Source organism: Mirounga leonina, unplaced genomic scaffold, assembly GCF_011800145.1.
Source record: "Mirounga leonina isolate KUSES-001 unplaced genomic scaffold, KU_Mleo_1.0 Mir_166, whole genome shotgun sequence".
NCBI lineage: Eukaryota > Metazoa > Chordata > Mammalia > Carnivora > Phocidae > Mirounga > Mirounga leonina.
The window spans coordinates 8,744,709-8,766,429 of record NW_023270418.1 but is presented as its reverse complement, the minus strand read 5'-3'; the positions used below and the strand labels follow the sequence as shown (position 1 = coordinate 8,766,429).

At 37.1% G+C, this 21,721-nt stretch overlaps 1 non-coding gene across 1 annotated transcript; it reads right to left on the bottom strand.

The window, feature by feature from the left end:
• Positions 1-4,675: 4,675 nt before the first annotated feature.
• Positions 4,676-4,771, bottom strand: LOC118016356. The gene has a single exon (XR_004680787.1). It is a non-coding gene; the product is annotated as a U4atac minor spliceosomal RNA (small nuclear RNA).
• Positions 4,772-21,721: the final 16,950 nt, after the last annotated feature.

The following is a 21,721-nucleotide window of genomic DNA, read 5'->3' as shown; positions in this document are numbered from 1 at the left end:
GAAGTCTGACTAGCTTAGGAGGTCTCAGCCAAGATGACTCATCTCTGCTTCATCATCCAGCATGATGGCCTGGGCTTTTTCATAGAGTGGTCTCAGACAGCCAAAGAGCAGGAAGTGAGTAAGCCCCACAATACAAGCATTTTTCACGCCTCCATTCATACCATATTTCCCACTGTTTCATTAGCTAAAACAGACCATATAGCCAAGTCCAAAGTCCCTACATACAAAAAGGCATGAACAAATTTCATAATAAGCTCCAAATGGTGTGTTATAACAGAATTCCAGGGAGGTTAAGTGACTTGTTCTAGGTGAAATTAGGCAACTAAGTATGAACCAAAAAAAAGTGCAATTTTCAGTTGCATCAGGTGGAGGAGTAGGAGACCTAAATTTCGTCTGGCCCCAGGAATTCAGCTACATAGGGATCAAACCATTCTGAACACCTAAGAATCAACAGGATATCAAAGAAAAGAATAGCAGCAACTCTCTGAACAGAAAAGCGACCACTTTCTGGAAGGTAGATGTGTGGAGAAGTGAATCCGAGCAATATTCGGGAAGATAGACCGCGGGGGGAGGGAGACTCTGTAAGCTGCTACCGGCAAGTGAGAGAGCTACGGAGCACAAAATCAGAACTTTTAGAAGTCGGCTCCACTGAGGGACATTGCTCCAGTGGCTAAGCGGGGGATGGAACCCTTGCTGGGACAGTGTGGTCTCAGGACCCTTGGGGTTACAGAAAGACCGGTGGTGCCTAAGTGCAGCAGAGCTCCCAGGTGTCAGAGTGGGAAAGCCGGCTGCAAAGATGTAGATGAAGAGTGGACTCTCAGCTCAGGGTTGTCATAAACTGTGATCCGTGGCACAGTAGGGCCACTACTCTTCAAGCAGGGACCCAACAAGAGGCAGATCTGGGGAGACTCCCCTTCCTCCCCTGGGAGGAGCAGCGTGGGAGTGCACCACAGGGATCTACTGGGTTTGGAGACTCCACATGGGGTCGGGTGCCAGAGATAGAAACTCTCGGTCACAGGCCAGGTGAGCATGGAGTGCAACCAGAGACCATGTAGACGGGAATGACTGACTGCTTCTCTCTGGGGGGTGCACTGAGGATTGGGGCCCTGAGTTCTCAGCTCCTCCAGGGCAGAGACTGGGAGGCTGCCATTTTCACTCTTGTCCTCCAAAGCTGTACCGAAAACTTGCAGGGAACAAAAGCTACCAAGAGCAAACCCCAGCAGATTACACAGCTTGGCCCGACAAGGGTGGTGCAATTCCACCTCAGGCAAAGACATTTGAGAACCACTGCAACAGGACCCTCCCCCAGAATATCAGCAAGAACAACCAGCCAAGACGGAGTTTATAGATCAATGAGAACAGCAGGACTCCAGCACTAGCGGAATACAGCACATAGAATAGATGGCTTTTTTCTCGATGATTCTTTAGTCTTTCAAAGTTAATTAATTTTCTTTTTCTTTTTTTTTTGAATTTTTGAATTTTTCTTTTTCCCCTTTTTAACCAAGATCTTATCAATCCCCCTTTTTTTTTAAATCTTTTTTATTTTTCATTTATAGAGCCATATTCTATCCCTTCATTGTAGTTAACCTTATTTTTGGTATATATATACCAAATTTGGTATATATAAAGTTGTTCTCTCTTTAAAATTTTGGGATACACTTTCTTCTAACAGACCAAAATATACCCTAAATCTCTAGTGTATGGCTTTGTTCTAGTCTCCTGCCTGATGACATTCTATCCCTTTTTAATTTCTCTTTTCTTTTTTCAACCAACTTCTTACCTTATCAATTCCTTTTATAGAATCTTTTATAATTTTTTTATAAAATTTATAAATTTAATTATAAATTTTTATAATTTTCATCTTTACAGTCATATTCTATCCCTCCATTGTATTTACCCTTATTTTTTAAATATATAAGCTTTTCTTTCTTTAAAATTTTGGGAGGGAGTTTTTTCTAACAGACCAAAATATGCCCAAAATCTAGTGGGTGGCACTGATCTATTCACCAGCCTGAGCATATTTGATCATATCCTTTTATTTGTTTTTCTTTTCTTTCTTTTTTCTTTCTTTCCCTTTCTTTTCCCCTGGTTTTGGGTCTCTTCTGATTTGTTTAGTGTATATTTTTTCAGGGGTCATTATTACCCTGTTAGCATTTTGTTCTCTCATTCATCTATTCTCCTCTGGACAAAATGACAAGACAGAAAAACTCACCTCAAAAAAAAAAAAAAGAACAAGAGGCAGTACTGACTGCCAGGGGACCTAATCAATATGGAAATTAGTAAGATGTGGGAACTAGAGTTCAGAATGATGATTATAAAGATAGTAGCTGGGCTTGAAAAAAGCATGGAAGAAACTAGAGAAACCTTTTCTGGAGAAATAAAAGAACTAAAATCTAACCAAGTCGAAATAAAAAAGGCTATTAATGAGGTGCAATCAATAATGGAGGCTCTAACCACTAGGATAAATGAGGCAGAAGAGAGAATCAGTAATACGGAAGACCAAATGATGGAGAACAAAGAAGCTGAGAAAAAGAGAGATAAACAACTACTAGATCATGAGGGCAGAATTCCAGAGATAAGTGATACCATAAGACAAAACAATATTAGAATAATTGGGATCCCAGAAGAAGAAGGAAGAGAGAGGGGCAGAAGGTATCCTGGAGCAAATTATAGCAGAGAACTTCCCTAATTTGGGGAAGGAAACAGGCATCAAAATCCAGGAGGCAGAGAATCCCCCTCAAAGTCAATAAAAATAGGTCAACACCCCAACATCTACTAGTAAAATTTACAAGTCTCAGAGACAAAGAGAAAATCCTGAAAGAAGCTCAGGACAAGAGGTCTGTAACCTACATTGGTAGAAACATTAGATTGGCAACAGACCTATCCACACAGACCTGGCAGGCCAGAAAGGACTGGTAGGATATATTCAGAGCACTAAACAAGAAAAATATGCAGCCAAGAATACTATATCCAGCTAGGCTGTCATTGAAAATAGAAGGAGAGATAAAAAGCTTCCAGGACAAACAAAAACTAAAGGAATTTGCAAACACAAAACCAGCCCTACAAGAAACATTGAAAGGGGGCCTCTAAGCAAAGAGAGCCTAAAAGTAACATAGACCAGAAAGGAACAGAGACAATATACATTAACAGTCACCTTACAGGCAATACAATGGCACTAAATTCCTATCTTTCAATAGTTACCCTGAATGTAAATGGGCTAAATGCCCCAATCAAAAGACACAGGCTATCAGACTGGATAAAAAACAAACAAACAAACAAACAAGACCCATTGATATGCTGTCAGCAAGAGACTCATTTTAGACCCAAAACCACCACCAGATTGAAAGTGAGGGGGTGGAAAACCATTTACCATGCTAATGGACATCAAAAGAAAGCTGGGGTGGCAATCCTTATATCAGACAAATAAGATTTTAAACCAAAGACTAAAATAAGAGATGAGGAAAGACACTATATCATACTTAAAGGGTCTATCCAACAAGAAGATCTAACAATTGTAAATATCTATGCCCATAACATGGGAGCAGCCAATTATATAAGCCAATTAATAACAAAAGCAAAGAAACACATCAAGAAAAATACAATAATAGTGGGGGACTTTAACATCCCCCTCACTGAAATGGACGACTTTAAATGACACACTGGACCAAATGGACTTCACAGATATATTCAGAACATTCCATCCCAAAGCAACAGAATACACATTCTTCTCTAGTGCCCATGGAACATTCTCCAGAATAGATCACTTCCTAGGTCACAAATCAGGTCTCAACCAATACCAAAAGACTGGGATCATTCCCTGCATAATTTCAGACCACAATGCTTTGAAACTAGAACTCAATCACAAGAGGAAAGTCGGAAAGAACTCAAATATGTGGAGGCTAAAGAGCATCCTACTAAAGAATGAATGGGTCAACCAGGAAATTAAAGAAGAATTAAAAAAATCCATGGAAACAAATGAAATGAAAATGAAAACACAGCTGTTCAAAATCTTTGGGATGCAGCAAAGGCAGTTCTAAAGGAAAGTATATAGCAATAGAAACCTTTCTCAAAAAACAAGAAAGGTCTCAAATACACAACCTAACCCTACACCTAACGGAGCTGGAGAAAGAACAGCAAATAAAGTCTAAACCCAGCAAGAGAAGAGAAGTAATAAAGATCAGAGCAGAAATCAATGAAATAGAAACCAAAAGAACAGTAGAACAGATCAACAAAACTAGGAGCTGGTTCTTTGGAAGAATTAATAAGACTGATAAACCCTGGCCAGACTTATCAAAAAGAAAAGAGAAAGGACCCACATAAATAAAATCATGAATGAAAGAGGAGAGATCACAACCAACACCAAAGAAATACAAACAATTATAAGCACATATTATGAGCAACTCTATGCCAGCAAATTAGATAATCTGGAAGAAATGGATGCATTCCTAGAGGTGTATCAACTACCGAAACTGAGCCAGGAAGAAATAGAAAACCTGAACAGACACATAACCACTAAGGAAATAGAAGCAGTAATCAAAAAACTCCCAACTAACAACAGCCCAGGGCCAGATGACTTCCCAGGGGAATTGTACTGAACATTTCTTTTTTTTTTTTTTTTAATTTTATTTATTTATTCATGAGAGAGAGAGAGAGAGGCAGGCAGAGGGAGAAGCAGGCTCCCAAGGAGCAGGGAGCCTGATGTGGGACGTTAGCAGTACTGCCCTCACTAGACGTTCATTGGACAGTAGCGCAACCCCAAGAAAAGGATGGCTGTACTGAACATTTCAAGAAGAATTAATACCTATTCTTCTGAAACTGTTCCAAAAAATAGAAGTGGAAGGAAAACTTCCAAACTCATTTTATGAGGCCAGCATTACCTTGATCCCAAAACCAAAGACTCCATCAAAAAGAATTACAGACCAATATCCTTGATGAACATGGATGCAAAAATTCTCACCAAAATACTAGCCAATAGGATCCAACAGTACATTAAAAGGATTATTCACCATGACCAAGTGGGATCTATTCCTGGGCTGCAAGTTTGGATCAACATCTGCAAATCAATCATGTGATACAATACATTAATAAAAGAAAGAACAAGAACCATATGATCCTTTGTCAAAAGCATTTGATAAAGTACAGCATCCTTTCTTGATTAAAACTCTTCAGAGTGTAGGGATAGAGGGTACATACCATAATATCATAAAAGCCATCTATGAAAAACCCACAGCAAATATCATTCTCAATGGGGAAAAATGGAGAGCTTTCCCCCTAAGGTCAGGAACATGGCAGGGACGTCCACTATCACCACTGCTATTCCACATAATACTAGAGGTCCTAGCCACAGGAATCAGACAACAAAAAGAAATAAAAGGCATCCAGATGGGCAAAGAAGAAGTCAAACTCTCACTCTCTGCAGGTGATACTTTATGTGGAAAACCCAAAAGACTCCACCCCAAAACTGCTAGAACTCATATAGGAATTCAGGAGAGTTGCAGGATATAAAAAGCAATGCACAGAAATCAGTGGCATTCCTATACACCACCACCAAGACAGAAGAAAGAGAAATTAAGGAGTTAATCCCATTTACAATTGCACCCAAAATGATAAGATATCTAGGTATAAATCTAACCAAAGAGGTAAAGAATCTGTACTCAGAAAACTATAAAATACTCATGAAAGAAATTGAGGAAGACACAAAGAAATGGAAAAACGTTCCATGCTCATGGATTGGAAGAACAAATATTGTGAAGATGTCCATGCTACCTAGAGCAATCTACACATTTAATGCAATCCTGATCAAAATACCATCCACTTTTTTCAAAGAAATGGAACAAATAATCCTAAAATTTGTATGGAACCAGAAAGACCTCGAATAGCTGGAGGAATGTTGAAAAAGAAAAGCAAAGCTGGTGGCATCACAGTTACGGACTTCAAGCTCTATTACAAAGCTATAATCATCAAGACAGTGTGGTACTGGCACAAAAACAGACACATAAATCAATGGAACAGAATAGAGAGCCCAGAAATGGACCCTCAACTCTACGGTCAACTAATCTTTGACAGAGCAGGAAAGAATGTCCAATGGAAAAAATACAGTCTCTTCAACAAATGGTTTTGGGAAAATTGGACAGCCACATGCAGAAGAATGAAACTGGACCATTTCCTTACACCACACACAAAAATAGACTCCAAATGGTTGAAAGACCTCAATGTGAGACAGGAGTCCATCAAAATCCTAAAGGAGAACACAGGCAGCAACCTCTTCAACCTCAGCCACAGCAACTTCTTCCTAGAAACATCACCAAAGGCAAGGGAAGCAAGGGCAAAAATGAACTATTGGGACTTCATCAAGATAAAAAGCTTTTTCATAGCAAAGGAAACAGACACCATAACCAAAAGACAACCAATAGAATGGGAGAAGATATCTGGAAATGACATATCAGATAAAGGGCTAGTATCCAAAATCTATAAAGAACTTATCAAACTCAACACCCAAAGAACAAATAACCCAATCAAGAAATGAGCAGAAGACATGAACAGACATTTTTCCAAAGAAGACATCCAGAGGGCCAACAAGACACTTGAAAAAGTGCTCAACATCGCTCGGCATCAGGGAAATCCAAATCAAAACCTCAATGAGATACCACCTCATACCAGTCAGAATGGCTAAAATTAACAAGTCAGGAAACGACAGATGTTGGGGAGGATGCAGAGAAAGAGGAACCCTCCTACACTATTGGTGGGAATGCAAGCTGGTGCAGCCACTCTGGAAAACAGAATGGAGGTTCCTTAAAAAGTTGAAAATAGAGCTACCATACAACCCAGCAACTGCACTACTGGGTATTTACCCCAAAGATACAAATGTAGTGATCTGAAGGGGTACGTGCATCCCAATGTTTATAGCAGCAATGTCCACAATAACCAAACTATGGAATGAGCCAAGATGTCCATCAACAGATGAATGGATAAAGAAGGTGTGGTATATACATACAATGGAATATTATGCAGCCATCAAAAAAACGACGTGGCTGGAACTAGAGGGTATTACCCTGAGCGAAATAAGTCAATCAGAGAAAGACATGTGTCATATCTCACTGATATGAGGAATTCTTAATCTCAGGAAACAAACAGGGTTGCTGGAGTGGTGGGGGGTGGGAGGGGTGGGAGGGTTGGGTTGGCTGGATGATAGGCATTGGGAGGGTATGCGCTATGGTGAGTGCTGTGAATTGTGTAAGACTATTGAATCACAGACCTGTACCTCTGAAACATATACACTATATGTTAAAGAAAAAAAGAAGATAGTAGTAAGGGAAAAATGAAGAGGGGGAAATCAGAGGGGGAGATGAACCATGAGATACTATGGACTCCGAGAAAAACTGAGGATCTAGAGGAGAGGGGAGTGGGGGGATGGGTTAGCCTGGTGATGGGTATTAAAGAGGGCATGTATGAATGGAGCACTGGGTGTTATATGTAAACAATCATGGGATACTACATCAAAAAAATAGAGAAAAAAATTATGTATATATATATACACACACACATATACACCCTCAAGTTTTTTAACTATATCTAGGCATGTGGCCCTCCATATCTTAATGAAAATAACTTAAAGCAACAAATATGTTTAAAACAATACCAAGAAACCACAATCTTTTAAACCATTTATTAACACAGTTTATCTGGAACAGTTTCAAAGCACTGTGGATGCTTATACTTACGGAAAATGTTTTAGCAGGTTACTGTTTCATAACAAAAGAAGAATTATGTGTTAGTAGAAACTTTTTCCCCCCACAAAGAAATTAGTAAATCAAACTGAGAATCCTGTCCAAAGTTTGTCTCTAGTGATTATTTCCATCTAATTTTAATGTAATTAAACCCATGGGGTTTGGAGTAAGGGTGAAATTTGAGAGTTCTCAATCTCTCAAAGTCTTTTTTTTTTTTTTCACTTGCATAATGAAACAGTTATGTCTATTTTATAAGAATATAGTGTGATTGAATCTTTCACTCAACTAAAGTTTATTGAGTGCCCATTATATAATAGGCATTATTAGTAATGAATAAGATACACACAGGCAACTACACTAAGCTTACCACTGAATGGAGGATAATTTTTTAGTGAGTGTGACAAAGTAATTAGCATGGCACTTTGCACATAATAAACACTCAATAAATGTTAATCATTATTAGTGTTGTTATTCCATCTTAAAGAAGCAATAGAGCAGGGCGCCTGGGTGGCTCAGTCGTTAAGCGTCCGCCTTTGGCTCAGGTCATGATCCCAGGGTCCTGGGATCAAGCCCTGCATTGGGCTCCCTGCTCCGCGGGAAGCATGCTTCTCCCTCTCTCTCCCACTCCCCCTGCTTGTGTTCCTGCTCTTGCTGTGTCTCTGTCAAGTAAATAAATAAAATCTATAAAAAAAAAAAAAAAAAAGCAATAGAGCATGCCATCATTAGACTAAAGGAATAACAGGGGATGGTGTCAAACCTGTTGCATTCATATGAGCGTGTGCACACGCATACACACACACACACGTGCGTACACAAATATACGTATACCAAAATTTCCAAATATGCAAACATGCCAAGGATTCTGCAATCTCCACTGTGATTCTTTATTTTAAAGGTATAAAATCCAACACAATTTCTCTTAGTACAGAAGGCTTAGGATTCAAACTATTTTAATAAAGATTTTAAATGAAGTTGGAATAGTCAGTGACTCATAGGTCAGAAGTGGGTGGCAGGAATAGAAGTGAAGGCCTCAGGCAGGAAAGAGACTTTCAGTACCAGTTTCCCATTCAAAGTGCTATGAGGTATTATTTCTTCTGTTATTTTAACCTGTGGTTGATGCATAGTCTCATTTTCCCACACTGCTATCCATGAAAATATTTGTTTAGCGAATTTCTGAAAAGAAAACTTGTCAAGCATAAGCATAAGATTACATGTTTAAAGATTCTTAAAGAATCAGGCGCCTCTTGTTTTATCAAGAACTATGTAATTTTATGAATTTAGCATTATATCCAAGATTTTCTGTTATAAAGAACATTTTGTCTTAAAGATATTTGTTGATTGTCCTTAGTAATTTAGAAGTACACAAAGCAAACAATATACTTTTTTTTGAAATATACTTTTAAACCTGCACAGTATCAAATCAAAGCTTTTCATAGTTTCCTCTGCTTTTCTCAGCATTATACTCATTAATGTATTAATGTATGAGCAAAAGTTCTCTGGGCTATAGTTTCAATACAGAAGGGCTGGGTTGTCTTCTTTATTGTAAATTGTATAAAATGTAATAATATATCTAAGCTAATAACTTACTTGGAAAGTTTGGAAAGTCTTAGTAATAATAATAATATTAATAAAAAAGAACAAGAAATAAAACAAATCTCCTTGTTCAATAATTCATTTAACAAAGGCCTCACTCATTTCCAAGCATAAAAATCATAAATTAACAATAGGGGAATACTATGCTAGGACAACTAACATAAGACTATATAAAACGTAGACAGGAACAATTATGAAATATCTTTACCACTCCTTTAATAAGGGTAATAAATGGGAAATGTTTTTGTCCTTCTTATGGTCAACATAATATATCTATTTCATATGAAACAATCAAAGGTAAATGCTTAATAAACTAAACATTACTAAAGTTATTTTTGGCAATTTGGTTATGCAGACATGATATTACAGACATTTTGAAAAGGAATAAAAAGCAAATACAAGCATGGGTGTGTTCAGTATAAATCTACCTTATGAAGTGATACCAATGACAGATATCATTCAATGATTAAAATCCAATGATTAAGAAGGAAAGTTTGTATATTAATTAAACAGCCAGGATGAATAGAGGGCATTGTATGTGGAACTCAGTTGACTAGATCCTGTAGGTGATTCACAACTAGGATATTTATTTTTCAATACATGATGAGCACTTGCTAAGTGACAGAAAGCTAAATAGTGAGGATATAGCAGGAAACATAATAACAAAGTCCTCATGCACAATGGGTCTGGTAAGACCGATGAGTAAATAGGGAATTGAAATAATGAGATATGTGCCATAGTACAGGAAATGTAGGATTACACAAGGAAAATGAAGGAGCAAAAGCTCATAATCAGGAAAAGAAGTTGGTGTAGATTTCAAAAGTTCAAACAGGAAATGTGAGAATGCAAATTTATATGGGATGGAAATTAAAAGTTAGTGTTTAAAGAGAAAATACTAGGGGTGCCTGGGTGACTCAGTCGTTAAGCGTCAGCTTTCGGCTCAGGTCATGATCCCAGGGTCCTGAGATCGAGCCCCGCATCGGGGTCCCTGCTCCGCAGGAAGCCTACTTCTCCCTCTCCCACTCCCCCTGCTTGTGTTCCCTCTCTCGCTGTGTCTATCAAATAAGTTCTTAAAAAAAATAAATAAAGCAAAAATACTAAGTAGGTAAAGCGAAGTAAGCTTACCAGAATATTAATGTAAGCCAGAAAGTATGGATTTGACATCACAGACAAGTCAACTATGGGAGTGACAGATTGAAAGTTTCATTTAATATTAGTGATATAGTGATGATACAATGATTAAAACAACAACAACAACAGTGGAAGAGACAAGAAAAAGTAGTGGGACATTATCTAAGTCCAGGTGTTGAAAGCCTGGGCTCTTCACTTTAGTGAACAAGAAGGGGAAAAGAAAAGAAGCCCAGAGATTTTTCAAAAGAAGAATCAAAAGACACAGTGACATATTAGATGCTGTGTATGGGAGAGAGAGAGAAGAGTGAAAGGCAACTCTATGATTTGAGTTCAGGGACTTAGAAATGTGAGAGCTGCTATACACAGTTTTATCTGGAAAGGAAGGACAGTTTGGGGAGCAAGATTGAGTTCATTCGGTATGTACTGAATTTACATGTTATCCACAGTCCAGTTTAACCTGCACTATTGCTGGTTAAGAATAAACACAGGCAGAATGCAGGCAGAAGACAAAGGCTGAAGATGTCCTTTGGGAATTATCTGCATAGAGATCAGAAATGAAACCATGAATATGCTGTAAAACAGCAAAATGCTCAGGTAGAAGATTCAAGAAGGTCCTCACATATCAAATATCTGAGTGCATCCAAGGAACATAAGAACAAAGGTACAGTTACTGACTACAGGGACATAAAGTTCACCTGTAATCTTTTATTTTAATTCAACTAATTAACATATAGCATATTATTAGTTTCAGAGGTAGATTTCAGGGATTCATCAGTTGCATATAACACCCAGTGCTCATTACATCACACATCCTCCTTAACACCCACCACCCAATTACCCCCTCCACCCACCCACCCCATCAAGCAACCTCAGTTTGTTACCTGTAATCTTTTGATAGTATTTTCAAGAGTTTATGGGTTTGGAAGAAAGGGGAATCCTATTTCTCATAGTTAAAATGAGTGAGTAGATAGAAGTGGAAGCAATGGAAAAGCCTCTTTGGTCAAGATTTTGGTGCTAACCAGAAAAATTAAAATGCAGTTATAAGTAATAGGGTCAAGAGAGGGTTTTTTTGATATTTTAATAATGGATATACTAGAGTATGTTTGGAAGTAACCCTTAAAGAAAATTAGCTAAGCATCAAAGATATAAGGGTGAATAAATCATGATGACTACCCTCAAGTTGCTCACACAGTAGTAGATTCTCCTCCAAAGAGCCTGAACAGAAACATGAGAGTATATTAGGTTGAAGATCAAGGAATTTGAGTTTTTAGCAAAATTCAGTTTGTAATATAAGCAGCAATATTTTCACTAAGAATGAGGGCAGAAAAATGGGGGATGGTTGAATGTTTCAAGGAGAAAAGAATAAGTGAGAGAATAGCTTTGTGACATTTGAGAGGTGGATAAAAGGGTTGATGTGATGACAGGCAGGATCATGATGAAACTCCATAGAATGAATCTATAATTGTCACTACTCTTGCACATTTTCTTTCATCAGCATTCCCATGGCCTGACAGCCAAAACAGAGTAAACAGTGGGGATAATAGATGTTTGAGGAATGATGTTTAGGAAATAAGCAGCATCTTTGAAGATTAAAAAGCAAATATAGTGACATAAAGTTAGATTACACACACAAAGTATAGCAATTTTAGTACTGTAACTGATTTGCCTTAAAGACTAATGATATAGTAGGGCTAATAATATTGCTAATTGGCATCAATAACAAATATCAAAGATATGATAATGGTATAAATCTCAGTGATTCACTTCTGGTATGAATCTGCATGTGATTTAATACAGAACTTGGGAAGTAATAAAAATAGCTTTATGTTTAAGAGCTCTTACGTATTCTTGTTAAATATTTGTTTTAGGTCTCACAGGGTAACTGACTCCAGGGCTAAAAACAGATGAAAATGACAAGCCAAGTATCAAAAGCCTAAAATTGGCCTTGGTACCATAACTTAGCTTTTGCCTCAGGTCCTTCTGGAAAAAGGCCACAGACAGAATCCTCAGTAACAAGGTCAGGAGTAGGGACAGCTATCATACTAATAGGGTCTTCCAAAATTGAAAAGCAGAATTGCTATATTGGCCTTGTTCACTTCACTCCCAAGCCTATATACAAAACTCTGTGGGAAGAAGAAACAAAGAACTTGGAGGGCAGAAGAGTTATGTTCTTGGTAGCTCTTCAGTTAGACATGGTTGGTGGCAAATAACAGAACCACAAAAATAAGTTAAAAATAGATGCTCTTGTAGGTATATAATAGCCAAATGCACATTCTTTCATGACCAAAAAATGAAAGGAGCTTGCCATCATAGGGACTGAGTGAGGGACCTGAAAATTCACTATTGGAAATTTGTTCCTTTCTCTCTCTATTTACTGTTTCTGTTTCTTGCTGCTGATCCATTTATCTTCCAATCTTCTTTATCTCTGTTGGCCAGGTTTCCTGTATTCTTGAATATGGTCCATCATGAGCACAGCACCAGCTCCCCCGTTAACTTATTCACATTCTCTCTCTCTCTCTGTAGCTAGGAGAGATCATCCAATTGATTTCCAGGATTTGGGGCAAGGGATTTCCTCAAGAAGGGCTTAGATGAGGAAAACATTTAGCATTTCTAGTAGGACAGTCCAGAACCACACCAAGAATATGTATTCCAGACCACATCTGAATAGAGCAACTGACTCTAGTGTTTTAAGTGAAAACATTTTTTGAGCAGATAGTCCACACAGCATCAGTTAAAACGTTTTCATATATACATTTTGTTTTATGCTCAGCTGGAGAAACAGGCTTAGGTTATCAGATATGTTGTCCTGCATTTTTCTGAGTGCTGATAAAAATCACAACAATAAGCTGGGAATATATAAGCTTAAAGACTGAGTGCACAGCCTTTCTTGAGATAGCTAAGAATCTACTTCTTTAAGGATTCTGATTTTATATTTTCCATTCAAGTATTATCATTAAACATTTTAGAAAAACCAAAATCAAGTCTCTCTGGCTTTCAAGTGTGGCAGGTTGAAGAAATGTAAAGTACTGGCTATGCTTCCCTGGAAGAAACCAACAGAATACAGCAACATATACTGTAAGCCTCTCTCTACATCAGGGCTTATTTTATTTTTTTAAAGATTCTATTTATTTATTTATTTATTTATTTATTTATTTATTTTATTTGCGAGCAAGCACGCAGGTGAAGGGGCAGAAGGAGAGGGACAAGTAGATTCCACACAGAGCACAGAGCCCAACATGGGGCTCGATCCCACAACCCTGAGATCATGACCCAAGCCAAAATCAAGAGTCAGACACTTAACTGTGCCACCCAGGAGCCCCAGGGCTTCATTTCTTTATTAACAATTTACAACTATATTTTTAAGTTCCTACTAAATCAAACTTAGATTCAGCTCTCTTCAAAGAGGGTATGACTTATTTCATAAAAGTCATTCGTACTGAAGAAAGCTCAGAAACTGCCTCCACCTCCTCTCCCTTTTCAATCTTGATCCAAGCAAGGAGCTTGTTTTAAATTGGATCCTCACACTTGAGTCAGATCTTTATAGGAACACAGCAAGACAGAAAACTTTTCCTGTGTGAATCATATCTTCACCAACTGTGTTAACCTGCAAACATGGCGAAAAACGATTGAATGCATTATACTGAAACGACAGATCAAATCTCTTTAACTGATTTCAGAGAGATATATTTTATGTTCTTTAAATGTCTTTGCTTTGTAGAGAATATTGCTCCAAGCAGGCAGCCTATTAACTATGGCAGTAAAACTTTATCATGAAATAATTTGGGATGTAACAGACTTATTACAAGTTTTAAACCATTTTTGTGTGGATGGAGCTGTATATTCCTCAAATTTATATGCTGAAAACTTCACCTCCAATGTGACTGTATTTGGAGATGAGGCTTTAGGATGAAATTAAGGTTAAATAAAGTCATAAGGGTGGGCTCTTAATTTGATAGGATCCATGGCTTTATGAGAAGAGGAAGAGCAAGAATATGTTCTTTTTCTCCATATGCATGCACCTAGGAAAGGCCATTTGAGACCACAACTAGAAGGTAGCCATCTGCAAGCCAGGAGGAGAGCTCTCCTGCAAGCCAGGAGGAGAGCTCTCACTAGAACCCAGTTATGCTGACACCCTGATGAACTCAAGTTGCTCCAAAATTTGCTGCTAATCACCAAAGAAGAGATCTTTAAGCATAAAGGAAATTGTGCATTTGCAAATTCTATTATGGCCTTTAATTAATTAATGTATCAATCATAAACATGCTGCATTTGGGCAGTTTGTGGATACACTTATTTTCTTGCAGGTGTGGAATAAATGCTAAAATACAGCTCCAAAGATAATTACATCTTAAGCTGACACTTGATGAAAATAATTTTGATTCATAAGAAAACCCAGTAGCTCTTAAAATAACTGAATTAATCATAAAATGATTTTAGTATGGTATGATTAAACATGAAGATGAAGTTATCATATTATTAATTTATATACTACAAAGATGCAATTAATGTTTGTGATTTTTAATTTACAAGTCCCAAATACCAGTAAAGCCTGCTGCTAATTTGGGTCTTCGGTTTAGCACTTCATTTGCCTCATTTTACATAATGCCACCTAACTCAGAGGAGGATTTCTAAATATTAATAGAGAAGGTAATTTTAGAAATTTAATTAGTGACCTGTCCCACACTGATTATGTTTGGCTTTGGATCACTGATTTCTCACCCCCACCCCCAAAAAAATTATCTCTAAAAATTCTAGGAGCTAAAATGAGTAAAATAAATGATTTATTCATGGTAGCATCCCTATATACTTTTCTTAAAATAAATCAGGTTTATCTCTGTTAATAAAAATGGACTTATGGTGTGAGGTGATATCTCATTGAGGTTTTGATTTGGATTTCCCTGATACATGAGAGACTATGGACTCTAAGAAACAAACTGAGGGTTCTAGAGAGGAGGAGGGTGGGGGGATTTGTTAGCCCAGTGATGGGTATTAAGGAGGGCACTTCTGCATGGAGCACTGGGTGTTATACGCAAACAATGAATCATGGAATGCTACATCAAAAACTAATGATGTATGGTGATTAACATAATAAAAAATGGACTTATGGAAGTATCTATAAGGATAGCTTTTAAATAGAGGGTGTTTCTTTTCAAGGCTGCATGATATTTCATTGAGGACTTTTAATATTACCTGTGTGACAGATAGGAAACATGAAAAAATATATATTCTTGGGGATATTGAGGAGATAAAAGTGTTTTCATATTTTCATGAGCTAGAAGCACTTCAGGTTGGCAGCAACACTTTAAAAAAAAAAAAAAGATTTATCTAGTTGACAGAGAGAGACAGCTAGAGTGGGAACACAAGCAGGGGGAGTGGGAGAGGGAGAGGTAGAAGCAGGCTCCTGGCTGAGCAGGGAGCCTGATGTGGGGCTCGATCCCAGGGCCCTGGGATCATGACCTGAGCCGAAGGCAGACGCTTAATGACTGAGCCATCCAGGCACCCCAGCAGCTCTATTTTTAATTCTTTTTGTTAAAAAGAGATAGATTGATCCAGAATGTTAAAAAATTATCTTATGGACATGTTAAGATATTTCAGATTATAGTGTTCACCCCAGACTTCCTTTCAAAAGATAAGAGAAAGGATATACTATATCTTTCTATACAGTCAACAAAATATTGAGTACCTATGAAATGTTAGACTATGTGCACTAGAAACTGGAAAGTCCATGATGATTAAAAATAGACGATTTCTATTTTAATGGAACCCTCCAATCTAGTAAGGGACAATGACACTAATAAAATAATCATATAAATCAACACAAAATTTCAGATGTGGTAAATGCTGTGAAAGAAAAATTATATTTTACTCTGAGAGTACTCTGGGTGAAGAGTAAAGCATTAAGATATCCTGAAGTTAGGGGCGCCTGGGTGGCTCAGTTGGTTAAGCGACTGCCTTCGGCTCAGGTCATGATCCTGGAGTCCCGGGATCGAGTCCCACATCGGGCTCCCTGCTCGGCAGGGAGTCTGCTTCTCCCTCTGACCCTCCTCCCTTTCATGCTGTCTCTCATTCTCTCTGTCTCAAATAAATAAATAAAATCTTAAAAAAAAAAAAAAAAAAAGATATCCTGAAGTTGAAAAGAACTGGGTGAGGAAGCTCCTCAGAACTGGGAAAACAAGAGGGACCTTGGTGAAAGATACCATTTATGTTTATCCTAAAAGTAATGAAAAAAATTTAAAGATTTTAAGTAAGTTGAGAGAGAGGACTGATGTAATTAAATTTGCACTTTGAAAACATGTGTAGTCTGAAGAATAGTGGAAGAAAGTTTGGATACAGATAAACCAGTCAGAAAGTTATTCTGGAAGTCTAAGAGAGAAGTCTTATTACACAGACTGTGGTATTAATGATGATGAGGGTAAGGAGAAATAGAAAAATCAACAGAATCTGGTAGTGGATTGGATGTGTAAAAACCATAAAAGCAGATTTTCTGCTGTAAGAGATTGTAATATCACTGTTAAGATAGCTAAAGAGAAAGAAATATCTACTCAGGTTATGGTATAGAAACTTCTCTAGCTTTGCTGCCAATGAGATAAGCACCCTACAACATGAATAAACAATTATTCAGTATTGAGATTTCTAGACCTACAAGGGCTCCAAATATCAGTATCCTTTTCCTGGTTCATTACAATGCTGCTTTAGTGGCCTCCAGTCTTCCCCTGGTCTGTTGTTCCATCTGTAATTTTGTCTCTGAATTTTCATGTGAGTTAAGTCTAGTTCTGTAGAAGCTATTTCACTCCCTGAGTGAAAATTATCCCTAATTTGAAGGACATCACTTAGGACTTACTCATAAGGGGACTGACATTTCACCAGGGGAAGACAACCCTTGAATGCTGAAGATTTCTGGTTGCTAGGCAACTCAGAAAAGTAGTCTAGAAATTCTTAAAAAATAGATTGTGCATACTAGCCTTCTCAAGTGGTCATATATCCAAGCATGACCTAAAAGCCATATATGTACATTTACAAGAAAATTCTATTTCTAAGTCTATCTACATCACTTCCTGGTCAACAATGAGGAATTCTGATTTGAGATATAAATCAAGCACTAAGAAGATAACATTATAAGTAACTTTTCCAATATTTGAATCAATTTAAGTTTGTCATGGAGATTTTCTCCTTTTAACAGAATTATTGTTACCCCAAAATTTAAGGCATGATCTCAATTATTGACATCACCTAAATAATCTATTTTTTTTCCATACAGTCAAAATTAAGACTTCATTTTTGTATGAATGGTCTGACTACTGAAGCACTGTCTATGAATTCACAAAGACAAATTCTCCCATTCATTTTGAAGTTGTTTATCTTTACTTCTCCTCTCAAGACAAAGCCTCTTAGAAAATCAAAGGAAATAATAAAACTGTCAAATGCCAAATTGGTTTTCTTGTCAACCACCCCCCCCCCCCCGTGGCCTTTCTCCTAGGTTTGTTTTTTTCTAAGGAAGAAATTTCAAATTTTGAATTTTGAAGCAGAAAAGCTAAATTCTTATTGCAAGATTTCCAACTGCCAGTTTATAAATGTGTGTGTAAAAATAAAGAAGCATATACTTTATGAACAGACACTTCCATTTGTTAGTCTTAAAAGAATAAGGTGTAAGCAATTCTATCCCAGTTTTTTTATATCTGTGTTTTCATCTGAGAAAACCCACCTTCTGACACTGCTGCTGACAATGTCTCCCCCAGTATGACAGTTTCATTATTTTATCTATTTTTGTGGGTTGGGCAAATTCAAAATATTCTAATTTTAAACAAATTTCACCTTAAAAACTTTTTAAGAGAAAACACCATTTTCTAGTAAAAATGTAAATCAAAGATCTTACATGATCTAAAAATCAAAAGAAAGGCCAACAATACTGACATTGAAAGCCTAATGCTTCCCACTTTATATCAGTTTTGCTCCCCTATTTTGAACTGTGCATGCATTTCTTTTGATGCTACGGGCCTCTTGAATTTTTTTCCTCCAGTTTGTTTGTTTGTTTGTTTGTTTGTTTGTTTGTTTGTTTTAGTAGCACTTGATTTCTTACATTTCTCTTGATATCTAATCTTTGTTAAAATGAATATGTATTTATAGCTTTCCATTTTAAAGATAATACATGCTCATTATACAAATGTGAAATATAGTGGAAAGTAGTGGAAACAAACCATCTATTCTTCCAGCACTCATTCACAGAAAACCACCATTGGGGTGCCTATGTGACTTAGTCAGTTAAGTGTCTGCCTTCCACTCAGGTCATGATCTCTGGGTCCTAGGATCAAGTGTCACATTGGGCTGTCTGCTCAGAAGTGAGTCTGTTTCTTCCTCTCCCTCTGTATTCTCTCTCGCTTTCACTCTCTCTCAAATACATAAATAACAATCTTTTTAAAAAATTTTTAAAAAAGATAACCACCATTGATGCTTTTCTTATAATTTTAGAATAACTAGGCCAAGAAGATACTTAAGAAATCATTTCAAACATACTATCTTCCTTCTTTACAAGACCCAAAGTGGAAATTCTCCAACCACACCCACACATTTTCAAGAACAAACAGTGACTTTGAACAGGAGAATTTTAGACGTGCTCATCACTCATTTTACCAATGAAGAAATGACTCCATGATAATTAAATGACTTGCTATGGTAAAACAGCGTGGACTGGCATGAGAAATGGGTGACAGCAACCCTGCATGGTTCCTCTGTCATTTTTCTATAATCACAAAGCCTAGAGTATTTTCCATGCTGGACAAAAAGGTAGAATCATCTCAGCAAATTGTCTATAATATAGATTCCTGGATCCCACAATTATTCAATGAATCAGAATTTCTTTTAGAGAAATCCACAATTTTTATTCAAAGGTTGTAAAGTATTGCTCATGACCAGCAAGTTTTGCAAATCACTGGTGTAGACCAACTCTTCAGATTTTTAAGCAGAAATTTTATATTATAGAATGAGAGAATGTGTTAATGAAGGAGCTGGGGAGGTTTCATTCTCCTACATTTGCAGGGATAATTTGGCAGGGCTTCTAGAATCATTTAGGGTGGAACCTAAATCCAATGACTAGTATTCATATTCCTTTGTAAGGAATAAGAGAGTCACAGAGATACAGACAAACACAGATGGATAAAGGCCATGTAAAGACAGAGGCAAGGAGAGATTTTTTTTCCTAGAGCCTTTGGAGGAATCATGGCCCTGCTGATGTCTTGATTTCAGACTTCTAGTATCCAGAACTAGAGAGAATACATTTCTGTTTTAAACCACATAATTTGGGTGCCTGGGTGGCTCAGTTGGTTAAGCGACTGCCTTCGGCTCAGGTCATGATCCTGGAGTCCCGGGATCGAGTCCCGCATCGGGCTCCCTGCTCGGCAGGGAGTCTGCTTCTCCCTCTGACCCTCCTCCCTCTCATGCTCTCTGTCTCTCATTCTCTCTGTCTCAAATAAATAAAATCTTTAAAAAAATAAAAAAATAAAAAATAAAAAAAATAAACTACATAATTTGTGGAAATTTGTTAAAATGGAAAACTACTACAATGAATCATTTAAACAGCTTCATATTTCAGGAAAAAAAGAAACAGATTGGAATAGTCAGTAAAATTTATAAACATTAGATAAATTGAAATCTTTTATATTTTGTGATTGCTATAGCCAAGTCCTCTGGAAAAAATAATTATTTTAAGGCTGTGTTTATCTTTGTTTTTCATGAACGTGAAATAAATGAGGTATCTTTGCAATAAAATCTATTTTGAAATTTAGTAAATGCATACAAAATACTTGAAAAACACTTTTTTTTTTTACTCCATACAGTAAAAGATCTAAATAACTTCTATTCTTAGTGAGATAGATACTGTACTCAATTATGTTACATTAATTTCTCTGTCCCATAGAGTTCCTGGTCTTTGGGGAATTTGCAGGAATATTTAAGCAATCTCTAACAGTTAACAACAATAAAAGACTCTGTGCTCTGCATTGTGCTGGCCAAAATCCCACAGCTACTGTTGAGACCAAGAGACAGCAGAGTCTAGCACAGAAAAAATGTAAAAAGAATGGTACTAATGGTACTAGTTACAAAAGTGGAAGAAATGAGAAACAGACATGTTAACAAAAACATGAAGCCAACTTTAAGAATGAAACCTTTGGATCAAGGTAAGAAGACATAGCTGTTATACAGCTACTTATCATCTAAATTAAATATTACTTCTATACTCTTATCAGTGCAACTATTATCATAGAGGATGAAGCCTGATGAAATAAGAAAGATTCAATAAGAAGATGCCAATTGAAACTTGAAGAAATCTGAACTGAGATTCATTTGTCCAGATTTGGAATAAGCAGCCTAACACTTTACACAGGTAAGTAGAAATCTGTGTTGGGTGTCTATCTTATTTTGTTTTGTTTCACTTTTGAACCAAATGCAGAACTTACACATGTAGTATAACCAGATTTATAAGTTACAGATGGGAAATTTATACATAGAAATATGAAACAATAAACTATTTTGGTTGCACTTATGTGTGAATAACAGTAGTAGCTACTGTGTGTTTTCTAACCCAGTTCTCTGCCTCTATTTCCTAAAATGGATTCTGATGACAAAACACATGGATAATCATTATCACTATAAATGAGCATTTTTGTGCTCTTACTATATGCTAGGCATTACTCTAATCACATTGTATATACTATTTTATCTTCACAATAACAATTGAATAGGTATTCTTTTTTTTTTCCCCCAAAGATTTTATTTATTTGAGAGAGAGAGAGAACACAAGAGGGGTGAAGGGCAGAGGGAGAAGCAGACTCCCCGCTGAGCAAGGAGCCCAATGCAGGGCTCCATTGCGGGGCTCAATTCTGGGACTCTGGGATCATGACCCAAGCGGAAAGCAGATGCTTAACGGACTGAGCCACCCAGACACCCCTGAATAGGTATTCTTATTGCCAGTTTTCCACATGGAGAAACTGAGGTTCAGGCAGCCAAAGTGAATTGCCCTATTGTCCAATGGTAAATGGCAGAATTAGAAATCAAATCTATATAGACCTAACACAATATCTCATGTTATTAACCACTAACTTTTGTGGTCTCCCTTTGTCCTCATCTCCTGTATCCTCTCTTTTCAAATTAGTCCAGGAGCAGGGTCAGTGATATTCCATAGTCTACATTGGTGGAATGTCCAAAATGAAGTGAAAAGACCTTCAAAGGCTTTGTCTGACTCCTCTCTAGATTCCCTCTATATCTTAGTTGGTAGGAGT